Source organism: Chlorocebus sabaeus, chromosome 14 (genome assembly GCF_047675955.1).
Source record: "Chlorocebus sabaeus isolate Y175 chromosome 14, mChlSab1.0.hap1, whole genome shotgun sequence".
Classification (NCBI taxonomy): Eukaryota; Metazoa; Chordata; class Mammalia; order Primates; family Cercopithecidae; genus Chlorocebus; species Chlorocebus sabaeus.
This window is the reverse complement of record NC_132917.1, coordinates 71,132,303-71,144,628: the sequence shown is the minus strand read 5'-3', so window position 1 is coordinate 71,144,628 and position 12,326 is coordinate 71,132,303. Positions and strand designations below refer to the sequence as shown.

Genomic DNA, 12,326 nt, shown 5'->3' with positions numbered 1-12,326 from the left:
TAACATTAAGCACCTAGTATCTGCCAAGGAATAGGAGTTTTCTATACACTGTCTCACTTAACAGTCACTCACAAAAATCCCAAGCAGGAAGTAATAATGTCACCATTTTAGAGATAAGGAAACAAAAGCTCAGAAAGACTAAAATAATTTACCCAAGTCTCACACACACTGAGGAAGAGATTTGATTCCAGATCCTCTGATTGCAAAGCCTATTCTCTTTCCACTAAACAACTTGTCTCATTTTCTTCCACTACCTAAGAACAAAATTTCCAGAGATCACCTACTTAAGAGCACCCAAGAAAAACCGTAAGATAGTCTTCAAGTACAGTGACAACTTTAAACTAGAGTACCTAAACCTTTTTAAACTAGAGTAACTGCCGTACACACCCTCCGAAACAAAATGCAAAAAAAAATTACAAAACAAATACAACCAATATACAATAAGTATGTGACCATAAACATATTATGAAAACTTGTTAATAAAAACGAATTAGATTTTGTGATTTCTTCCAGCTGTTATATTTACCCTTTCTTGGTTCCAAGACAAATAAACTCCCAAGGAAGGAATGGCCCAGCATATTTCAGTGTATTAACATGCTGGAATGCCACCTAATTATTTAAAAATACATATTACAGAATATGGAGTACAAAATAAAATATAAAATGCTATCAAATTTTTTTAAAAGATAGCAACTGTAAGTCCACTAAGTCTCGAATGTCTAATCATTAACAAAATTTAAAGTTATCTGAAGTAATGTCATCAACATGTTTTTCTGCGAAAAATTCCTTAACTTCACCTTTTTTTGGTCAATCCTTTTTTTCAGGTTATCAATTTTTAATTGTAAATCTGAACCAGCAAGCACAACATCCCTGAAAAAATAATCCTTTATAACAAATGAGGGAAAAACGCAGAAAATTTTGTGTGCACAATTCCAAAGCTCGTTGGAAAAAGTAGTTTAACTAAGTCGCTGGATACTGGTGACAAGTTTTTCATCGGGACTCCTTTAGACTACTACAATTCCTGGTCCTCGCCCCAAACTTCGCCTAAGGGCAAATTTTAAGATTAAGAAAAATTAGCTTCAGGTAGCCTTCACTGTCTAGCTCAATTAATGATTTTGTAATACTGAAGTATCCCTCATTACCAATTACCTCAAACAACAAAAGATCTATTTCAAAGGTTCTCAAGGATTCCAGTCTGTGATATATACATTCCCCCTCCCTTTAAGAGAACGGGGCCCAAGCAAAGAATCACATGAAAACAATTCACTGACGTTGTTTTCACAATTTCTCTGAGAAACTTGGAGATGCTGTTAGGTATCACAACCATTTATGAGTCCTCAATCTCCCACACACAGGTGACATTTTCTTTGCTTTCATACCTGCAACTAGGCAGCACAGAATGCCGGCCCGAAAAAGCCGCTGGATCCTAACATTCCCTCCCTCATACCGACTCCCCTCCCCAGCTCCAAACACAAACACGCTCTTCTCTCCACGCTTCTTGCACAATGTCGCTGGCCAGAGGAGGCTCGGCTCAAACTCCACCGCCTCTTCGGGCCCGACGGGAACGCTTCCTCCCTGCTCGGCGCTCCGTCACCACCGCTTCCTCGGCTGTCAGGCCCGGCGCAGCCTCGGCAGGCCCTGTGCGGCTGGGGAAGGGGCCGCCTCGGCCTCGCCAAAAGGCTCTTCAAGATCCTCGGCCCCGTGCAACGGCGTCAGGCAGCTCTTCTCGAGGCACGGTCCTACACGGGTGCCCGGACGGGCGCTCCCGGGTAGCGAGGTGAACAAACGACGGAGCAGGGCAGCACAGCACAGCACAGCTTCCCTTCCCATCCCGGGGGTCCCCCAACCTCCTCCCGCCCCCGCCGTCTGCCCGCCGCCATTTTGTGCGGAGCCGCTGCGACACAGATACAATAGTCGGCCCGGACCTCGCAGGAAGGGCTCAGGACCCCCACGATACGGGCCTCCGCCTTCCAACCCCCTACTCCCCACAGGGCAGCGGTCCTACCTATGCCTACCCGACTAACAGCCGGATCCCATTCGCGCCCCACACAGTTTAGCACTCTGCCTCCAGTCTCGACGCCGAAAAAGCTACCGCCTCCAATGAGCTGCACGCATGCGCGCCTCTCCAGCCCCTGCGAGCCCTCGTAGGCTCCCGGCGCCTGCGTATCGCTGGCACTGCGCTCGCCCGAAGCCCGAGAAGAGCCCGGGGGAGCTGGCTCCCGGAAGGGGGCGCTCCCGCGTGGCGGCGGCCAAGGCGCCTGCGGCAAAAAAAAAAAACAAAAACAAAAAAGAACTCCAGCGCCGTCTCCACCCCTTTGCTGGTTCTGTGCCTGTCCTCTCCAAACCGCTCATCCTTTTAAGATCTATATTGTCTCACCTCCTTCATGAAGTCTTCCCTGATCATTTTGTGCATTCAATAATAACATTATATGGCCAGGCGCGGTGGCTCACGCCTGTAATCCCAGCACTTTGGGAGACCGAGGTGGGTGGATCATCTGATGTCAGGAGTTCAAGACCCGCCTGGCCAACAATGTGAAACCCTGTCTCTACTAAAAACACAAAAAATAGCCGGGCGTGGTGGCGCGCGCCTGTAATCCTAGCTACTGGGGGTGCTGAGGTAGGAGAATTGCTTGAACCAGGGAGGCCGAGGTTGCAGTCAGCGGAGATCGCAGCGGAGATCGCACCACTGCACTCCAGCCTGGGCAACAGAGTGAGACTCCATCTCAAATAATAATAATAATAACATTATATTATAACAGGTTATACTCACGCGTAGCACATAATATAATGCTTTGTATGGTCAAGATTTTGCCTGCTTTTATCCTGTCACCTTGCACCTTTTGATCCCTATGGCAATGATGTGTGTCATTGCTACTCAAAACTGTAAATTAGAATTCAACTAAAGCTTATTCAGCTAAAACTTTAACACTCTGAAAATCCTGTTGTCATTTCACAATAAAAAGCCCTATCTGTATGGTAGGTATTCGTAATCCTCATTTTACCCATGAAAAACCTGGGGATGACAGAAGTTAAAGAACGGTGTTATGCAATGTTTTATCTTCTCAAGGTGACTATACTACACCAATATGAAAACCCAGTCATTGGACAAAATCTGGTAAAGCTACAAGCCCTGCCTTATGCATACCACACAAATCACACCACCCACCCTGAGTCTCACACATCGGTTTTACCTAGCACTCAAGCAGATGCATTTCTTTTATTCACATTAAAACAAGCATTTGAGAGACTCAAAAGAAAAGTCGTTTTAAAAAGATATCTTAATCGGATTTTCATTTCAAACTAAAAATCCTGCTAGGGACAGCAAACCAAAAACAAAGAAAAAGCCAACAAGCGCCCCCTAAACACCAAATAACCCATGTTAACATTTAATAAGTTTCCTTCTACACATTTCTTCATAATCATACAAACACATTATTTGCATGTAACAGGAAATGTCTTTTTTCGCACATTAGCTATCTGCTTTTCTGATTACTGACATTTCTCCAAGTAAACCATATAATCCTTTTTAAAATAATTATATAATATTCATAGTATAGCTGCCTCAGCAATTATTCAACCTGTTGTTGAACACTGAAGTTGTTTCCAGTCTTTCTGCTACTACAAACATTGCTGTATACAAAGACTTACCAAATGATGCTTTAATTTCTAAAGGCTAGAATCATCACAGTGGGACTGCTAGATTTAATGTGTATGTGTGTATATACATTTAATTTTAATAGGTGTTGTAGGAAAACTTCCCAAAAAGTTTCTACAAAGTGTCACTTCCATTAAATATGTAAGAAAATAGGTCGGGCAAGGTGGCTCATGCCTGTAATCCCAGCACTTTGGGAGGCCGAGGTGGGTGAATCACGAGGTCAGGAGATCGAAACCAGCCTGACCAACATGGTGAAACCCGATCTCTACTAAAAATACAAAAATTAGCTGGCTTTGGTGGTGTGTGCCTGTAATCCCAGCTACTTGGGAGGCTGAGGCAGGAGAATCACTTGAACCCAGGAGGCAGAGGTTGCAGTGAGGTGAGATTGTGCCACTGCACTCCAGCCTGGGCAACAGAGTCAGACTCTGTCTTAAAAAAAAAAAAAAGAAAAGAAAAGAACCATTTCCCTACAAACTCACTTCTTTCTCAAACCTGAAATACTTTAAATATCATTGGACTTCTATCTGTTCTTTAAAGTTTGAAATAATTCACCTTTGAAATATCTTGTTTGGTGCTTTTTCTGAGAGTTGTTCTCTAATTTTCTCTTGATACTTTATGATATTTAGTTGGGTAAGAATTTTTCTCTCTTCCACGATGAATTTGGTAATTTATATTTTGCTTGAAAAGCATTCATTTCATCTAGATTTTCAAACATTTCCCTAGAGTTAGGCAAAGTAACTTAACGAAATTTCTTTCATTTCCTTTACGTGGGCCCCTTATATGGCTTTATTAATTTGCACAGCACTTATCACCTTCCAATATACCAATAATTTATTTATTTGTTTCTTCTCCATCTTCCTCCACTAGAAATGTAAGCTCCCTGAGGTCAGGGATATTTGTCTGTTTTCTTCACTGCTTTATTTCCAATACAGAGAATGATACTTGATACATAGTAGAAAATCAGTAAATATTTCTTGCAAGAATGAATGACTCTGATGGGTGGGTGGGTGGGTGGGTGTGTGTGTGTGTGTCACTGTCGAGCATCTTTTCATATCTACTAGACAGGCATACTTCTTTTTCTCTTTTTTTTTTTTTTAAGTCTCCATTTAACTGGTTTATCTGCTGCTAAAAAATTGGCAACACAAGGAGGGACCGAGGGTGAGCTCCCAGCCAGGCTCCCGTGTCCAGGCTTTGGCAGGAGTCATGTGTATTTCTTCATTTAAAATAACTCCTTTTCATATTCTTTGTGCATATTTCTAGTGAAGTGATTGTCTCTTATCAGAGGTAGCTCTCACTATATATATATTTGTCAAATATGTGGCAATTAGTTTCTCCTCACTGAAATTTTGTTTCTACCTTTTACTATTATAAACTAAATGTTCATTAAATCAAATCAATCTTTTCATTTATGACTTCTGAGTTTTCTTTTCATCCCACTCCCTTGAAGCATACACACCCAGAAATTACACAAAATTCTCCTAAGTTATCTAAACTTCACAGTTGTTCACAATTGTTCACTTTTGTTTACAACTTCACAATTTTATTTCTTACATTTAGATGTTTAATCAATCTAACATAATTTTTATGGTATGAGGTAGATCTAGCTTCATTTTCTTCCAAATGAATAAAGGCAATCATGAAGGTTCCAGATGTTAAGTAAACCATCCTTTTTCACATAATTGAAATATATCTTCCCCTTAAAAAGCAAACAACAAAAACTATTGCGTTTCCATGTATAAAAATGGATTTACGGCCCTTCCAGTCTGGTTTAACGATCTATTTGTCCACCTGTGAGTCAGGGCCATTTCATTAACTGAGCCAGTAAATATGTATTGTTTATGTTTGTATTTTCTGTATATTATGATGTTTGACATCTTATTAACCTTTCTGGCTGGGGAGAAATTGCCACTCCTGGGGCTAGCCAATTCTTAGAGAAGGCAAAGTTGAGCCGGAGCTTGACTTTCATATGCAAACTACCAAATCAGAGCCATCCTCCTCTATCTGGCCGGTATACCCCAGGAGGCAATATTCCTCTGCCTTAGTCGTCCCAGGGGCAGGTGCCAGGCAACTACAGACCACTCCTATAGCTAAGAGCCTGCGGAAATGATTCAAACTAGCCAGTCCTGAGCTGTTTACCCTGCTCTGTCTTGCCTTTCCCTGAGAAACTCCAATAAAGGCCTTGGCCTGGGCTCTTCCTCCTGCCACTCGTTCCTGCCCCCTCTGCCTCCTGATGGACTTGGGTATTTCCTCATGTGGCCCTGTATGGCAGAGCATGCTTCCTGCTTTTAGGACCTTTGAGCATAGTAAACTTTGTTTCCCTGAGCTTCTCCTGGAACTCCTCTTGTGGCCACACCTGACTGACCCTCACATAAAATACCGCAGAACAAAATATTACTTGAGGGTGCACTCTGTGCCTGGATCTATTCTAGCCACCAAGGAGTAGCAAACCAAAAGGCAACACTCACTCCTGCCCTCGTGGCACATACAGCCTTGATCAGGGAGACAGACAATTAACAAGTACATTTATAGTATGTCAAATGGTGACAAATGCTATGGAGGAAAACAAAGCAAGACCAGGACACATAACAGAGGCTGCAATTTGAAATGAGATGGTCAAGAAAGGCATCACTAAGAAGGCAACATTGGAGCAGAAATCTGACAAGTGTGTGAATAAGCAGTACAGAATCTAGGAGGAAGAGTATTCCAGGAAGAGTGAAAGTAAAATGTAAAAGCTCTGAGGTGAATGCCAGCTTGCTGTACTTGAAAAAGCTAAGGCCAAAGAGGCCACAACAGCATTATTAAGAGAGGACATGGGAGATGAGGTGGAGGGGAGCTGGAAACACTTGCTGTATTAGTGTGCTAGGGCTGCTGTAACAAATCACAAGTTCGGTGGCTTAGACAACAGAAATTATTTCTCTCCATTCTGGAGGCTGCAAGTCCACAGTCACGGTATCAACAGGTTTGGTTTCTCTTGACAATTCTCTCCTTGGCTTGCAGTTGGCTGCCTTCCCACTGTGTCCTCACATGGTCTTTTCTCTATGCACATGCATCTTCTTCTTCTTATAAGAACACTAATCGGATTAGGGCCCCACCATTATGACCTCATTTAATCATAATCACCTCTTTAAAAGTCCAATCTCCAAATATAGCCACATTCTGAGGTGTATGGGGAGTTAGGGCTTCAACATACAAATTTGGGGAGGACAAAATTCTGTCCATAACATAGGCCATTTTGAAGGCTTTGGTTTTTTACTGTGAATGAAACAAGAAGGTTTTGAGCAAAGGAGTAACATAATTTGACTTACATTACATTGAATATTTACTCTCTGTCACTGTTCTAAGAACTGGAAGATACAACAGTTATCAAATACCTGCCTTCATAGAATTTACATTTTAGTGAAATAAATAATAAATATATAATGTGGTAATGTAAAATTTTAAAAAATACTACATTACGGGAAATGTTAGGGGGTTATGTTAGGGGGAAATGATGAGGCAGGGACTGGGGAATGCTTTAGATAGTCAGGGAAATCTCAGATGAGGTGATATCTGAGCAGAGATATAAAGGAAGACAGGGAAAAGACACATAGATATCTGGAAGAAGAGTTTTCAAACCAGAAGAAACATCAAGTGCCAAAGCCCTGAGGCAAAATGTATTTCAGGACTAACAAGAAGGCCAGCTCAGATGAGGAAGAATGAAAAGGAAGGATGAGATGAGGATGAAGAACTATCAAGGGAGCAGACCACACAAAGCCTTAGAGGCCATTTAAGACAATGCATAACACTGAATAAAAAACTGGATTAGAGATCCCAAGAGTTATCCCTCTAGCTCCTTCACTGATACTAACTTCACTGGATTTCAGATTTCTTACATGTAAAATGTGGGAAGAAAGGGGACTAAATTAGCTTTACCATAAGATGTGAGTCTGGAAATCCAAAACTGAAAAATGCTCACCAGTTTATGGCATTCCTAAGAAAATTTCTTTTTTGTTTTTGGAGACAGAGTCTCACTCTGTCACCCAGGCTGGAGTACAGTGGCACAATCTCAGCTCACTGCAACCTCTGCCTCCCAGGTTCAAGCAATTCTTGTACCTCAGCCTCCTAAGTGGCTGGAATTACAGGCATCAGCCACCATGCCTAGCTAATTTTTGTATTTTTTAGTAGAGACAGGGTTTTGCCATGTTGGCCAGGTTGGTCTCAAATTCCCGACCTCAGGTGATCTGCCCACCTCGGCCTCCCAAAGTGCTGGAATTACAGGTGTAAGCCACCGCAACTGTCCAGAAAAATATTTTTTATCTTAGAGTCTACTATATCAAAGTTTTTATGCCTTGTAGTCATGTGGATTACTTCAATAAATCCTCATTCCTATTTAAAAATGTCAATATTCTTGACAAGGAAAACAAATCTATCCTACTGCACATCATCTTCTTCCACAATTCCCCACTTTCTTCCCTCACCCACTCTGTTTTCTGATTGGCCAGACAACAAGCATTGAGCAGCTCTTTCCAGAGCTCAGCTTCTGCCTGCTCAGCACAGTCACAGCTCAACACCTGATTAGAAAACAGAACAGTCATCACAAACTTTGTTAACATAAATGGGGCTTTGTCTCCATGACATAGAGAATCTCATCACCATTTCAGCTCAAGTGCAAGTATCCTAATAAATAGGATCTGGGGGCAACTATGGCCTTTTTGTTTTTAGAAAGTAAATCTAAGTATTGGAATAGACAAAGGGTCATGATGAAAAGTGTGAGAAATCCCAGAGTCATTTCCTGTCCTGAAAAAGGACAAAAATATCAAGAAAACTTGATTCTAACTGATCCTTAAATTTTGGAGACTGTAAGGTGCAACCAGACATAATACATGGAGACGTTCAGAAACTCAAGAAAACAAGCAGTTATTTTTCTGAGTTTTAATCAAAGATAATGCAATGGCAAACAGAAATCAGTTTGTCTCTTCTTGTTAAGGTAGTTTTAAAATATGTTCATAAATTTCTTTAATACACTTCAGTTCAAGAGGTGGAGCCTAACTCCCTTTCCCTTGAATGTGAGTCAGACTTAGTAAATTGTTTTTAATGAAGATAATGTGGTGGAAGTGATGCTATGTGACTTCCAAGGCTACATTATAAAAAGCAGAGCTTCTGCCTGACGGTTCCTAGCTCCTGGATTACTTACCCTCAAGAAAGCCAGCTGCCATGTTGTGAAAACATCCAAATAGCCGTTAAACAGAAGCCCATAAGGTGGGCCAGGTGCAGTGGCTCATGATTATAATCCCAGTACTTTGGTAGGCCTGAGTTCAAGACCAACCTAGGCAACATAGCAAGACCCCATCTTTACAAAAAATTATCTTAAAAATTAGCCAGGCACGGTGGCTTATCTGTAGTCCCAGTTACTTGGGAGGCTGAGGACGAAGGATCACTTGAACCCAGGAGTTCCAGGCTGCACTGAGCTATGATCACAGCATTCACTCCAGTCTGGGTGAAAGAGTAAGGCCCTGCTCCCCAGCACCCCCCTCAAAAAAAAGGAGAGGAAAAAGAAAGAAAATTGCCAGCCATTTCAGTGAGCCACTTTGGAGACAGAACCTCCAGCCTCAATTAAGCTTTCAGTTGACTATAGCTTAGGTCGATATCCTCCAAGCAATTTCTTGAGAGACACTGAGCAACAACTGCCTAGCTAAGTTACCTCTGAATTCCTGACTCATAGATGAGGATAAAAAACATATTGTTTTAAGCCATTAAGTTTTTGGGTAATCTTTAATACAGCAGTACATAACTAATATATGAAGACTATGAAATCAATTCATTAAAACCATGACTCAAAATCATTATACATCAATCAGTGGAAAACAAGCTGGGATTTAGAAACAATACATATTTTGACTTGAGTCCAACTTAAGCAATATTAATAATTAGCTTCCTCAAGCATAAAATAATGATCCCTTACCTGCAGGATCATCATCCTATGAACCTCTTACCCTGATAGCACTGTGTACACAGTCTACATGCTACCTACAAAAACAATTCGAGATACGGAAAATCATGGCGGAGAGGAGGCAGGATGAGACTGCAGCTCCTACTTGGACGGACAGAGCAGCGTTTGGAGGCTCACATCATGAACTTTTGCTCCAGAGTGACTGCAAGAATACATTAGGAAAACCAAGAGAACTCACAGACCCTCTGAAGGAAGTGGATTGCTCCTGCAGGACCCAGGAGACACTCCCCAAATACTGTGAGTGCCCAAACTGTGGAAGTGGGAAAGGGAGATCATCTGCCCCCAAACACACACCCCCACTGGGGAACCTGAAGGTCTAGAAGATTCTGACCTTACCTGGAGCTGAGTCTATTTAGAGAGCTGAATGAAATACAGGGGTAGAGGAAGCAGCAGGAAAAGCCCTGTAGGCTCACTGGGTCTTCCAGCAAGCCATTTCTGCCTCGCCTCACAGGGGTCCTTGAGGAGGGCTGCCAGAGGCACTGGGAAAAAGCCACAGGGAAAAGGAAACCTCCAGCTGAACTTTGTAACAAATTGAACCAATCAAGAAGTCTTCTGGCCAGAACACAGGCTAGGACATGAACCTAGTGTGCAGACTCCACAGGCAGGGGAAGAAGGAAAGCCCTACTTACTTCCGTAGCTGGGAGGCAGGTAGCCTGGGGCAAGTTCTCAGGCCTGCTCGCCCACTGCCTGGGAACAGACTCAGTGCTGTTGTGGGGAGCACAGTGGGAGTGAGACTGGCCCTTTGGGTTGCGTGGGAGCTGGGTGAGGCCTTGACTGCTGCCTTTCCCCCAACTTCCCTGACAACCTGCATGACACAGGAGAGGCAGCCATAATCCTCCTAGGAACATAACTCCATTGACCTGGGAACCGCACCCCCATCCCCCACAGCAGGTGCAGCAAGACTTGCCCAAGTAGAGTCTGAGGTCAGACGCACCTAGCCCTTTCCCCACCTAATTGTCCTTCCCTACCTACCCTGGTAACTAAAGACAAAGGGCACATACTCTTTGTATTTGTGAGTTTTAGGGCCCCTCCCACCACCTGTTCCTCCCCATACTACCACAGCTGATGCTCTCTTGAAAGCACCACCTCCCAGCAGGAGGCCAACCACCACAAAAATAGTATACTAATCAACCAAAGCTAAGGACCCTCACAGAGTCCATTTCAACGCTGCTACTTCCACCAGAGCAGGTGCCAGTATCCATTGCTGAGAGACCCACAGACAGTTCACATAACAGGACTCTGTGCAGACAACCCCCAGTACCACCAGGGAGCCTGGCAGACTTGCTGGGTGACTAGATCCAGAAAAGAGATAACAATCACTACAGCTCAGCTCTCAGGAAGCCACATCCCTAGGAAAAGGGGGAGAGTACTACATCAAGGAAACACCCACGGGACAAAAGAATCTGAACAACAGCCTTAAGCCCTAGACCTTCCCTGACAAGAGCCTACCCAAATGAGAAGGAACCAGAAAACCAACTCTGGTAATATGATAAAACAAGGTTCTTCAATACCTCCCAAAAATTACACTAGCTCACCAGCAATGGAATCAAACCAAGAAGAAATCCATGAGCTACCTGAAAAGCATTCAGAAGGTTAGTTATTAAGCTAATCAGAGAGGCACCAGAGAAAGGCAAAGGCCAATGTAAGGAAATTTTTTTAAATGATACAAGAAGTGAAGGGCAAAATATTCAATGAAATAGGTAGCATAAATAAAAAACAGTAAAAATTTCAGGAAACAATGGACGCACTTACAGAAATGCAAAATGCTCTGGAAAGTCTCAGCAACACAATCAAACAAGCAGAAGAAAGAACTTCAGAGCTCGAAGACAAGGTTTTTGAATTGACCCAATCCAACAAAAAGAAAAAAGAGTAAGAAAATATGAGCAAAGCAAGCCTCCAAGAAGTCTGAGATTATGTTAAATGACCAAACCTAAGAATAATCAGCATTCCTGAAAAAGAAGAGAAATCTAAAAGTTTGGAAAACATATTTGGGGGAATAATTGAGGAAAACTTCCCTGGTCTTGCTAGAGAACTAGACACCCAAATACCACAAATTCAAAGAACACCTGGGAAATTCATCGCAAAAAGATCATCACCCAGGCATCTTGTCATCAGGTTATATAAAGTTAAGACAAAGGAAAGAATCTTACGAGTTGTGAGGCAAAAACACCAGGTAACCTATAAAGGAAAACCTATCAGATTAACAGCACATTTCTCAGCAGAAACCCTACAACCTAGAAGTGATTGGGGCCCTATCTTCAGTCTCCTCAAAACAATTATCAGCCAATAGGCCAGGCGCGGTGGCTCACGCCTGTAATCCCAGCACTTTGGGAGGCCGAGGTGGGCAGATCACAAAGTTAGGAGTTTGAGACCAGCCTGGCCAACAGGGTGAAACCCTGTCTCTACTAAAATTACAAAAATTAGCTGGTAGTGGTGACACATGTCTGTGATCCCAGCTACTCAGGAGGCTGAGGCAGGAGAATTGCTTGAAACCGGGAGACAGAGGTTGCAGTGAGCTGACATTACAGCATTGCACTCCAGACTGAGCGGCAGAGCGGGACTCCATCTCAAAAAAACAAAAACAAAAACAAAAAAACAAAAAAGCAATTATCAGCCAAGAATTTTGTACCCAGCAAAACTAAGCTTAATAAATGAAGGAAAAAAACAGTCTGTTTCACACAA

At 42.7% G+C, this 12,326-nt stretch overlaps 1 protein-coding gene across 6 annotated transcripts in view; it reads right to left on the bottom strand.

Moving 5' to 3' along the window:
- Positions 1-2,121, bottom strand: part of ZNF638 (zinc finger protein 638) — a 98,492-nt gene extending 96,371 nt beyond the window's left edge. For 4 of the 6 annotated variants that reach the window (XM_038007083.2, XM_073023067.1, XM_007970281.3 and 1 more), the window contains exon 1: positions 2,006-2,121. The gene's annotated coding sequence lies outside the window, so the exon portion shown is untranslated. The remainder of the gene's footprint in view (positions 1-2,005) is intronic. The other 2 variants (XM_007970280.3, XM_007970282.3) reach the window with 1 other exon arrangement.
- Positions 2,122-12,326: the final 10,205 nt, after the last annotated feature.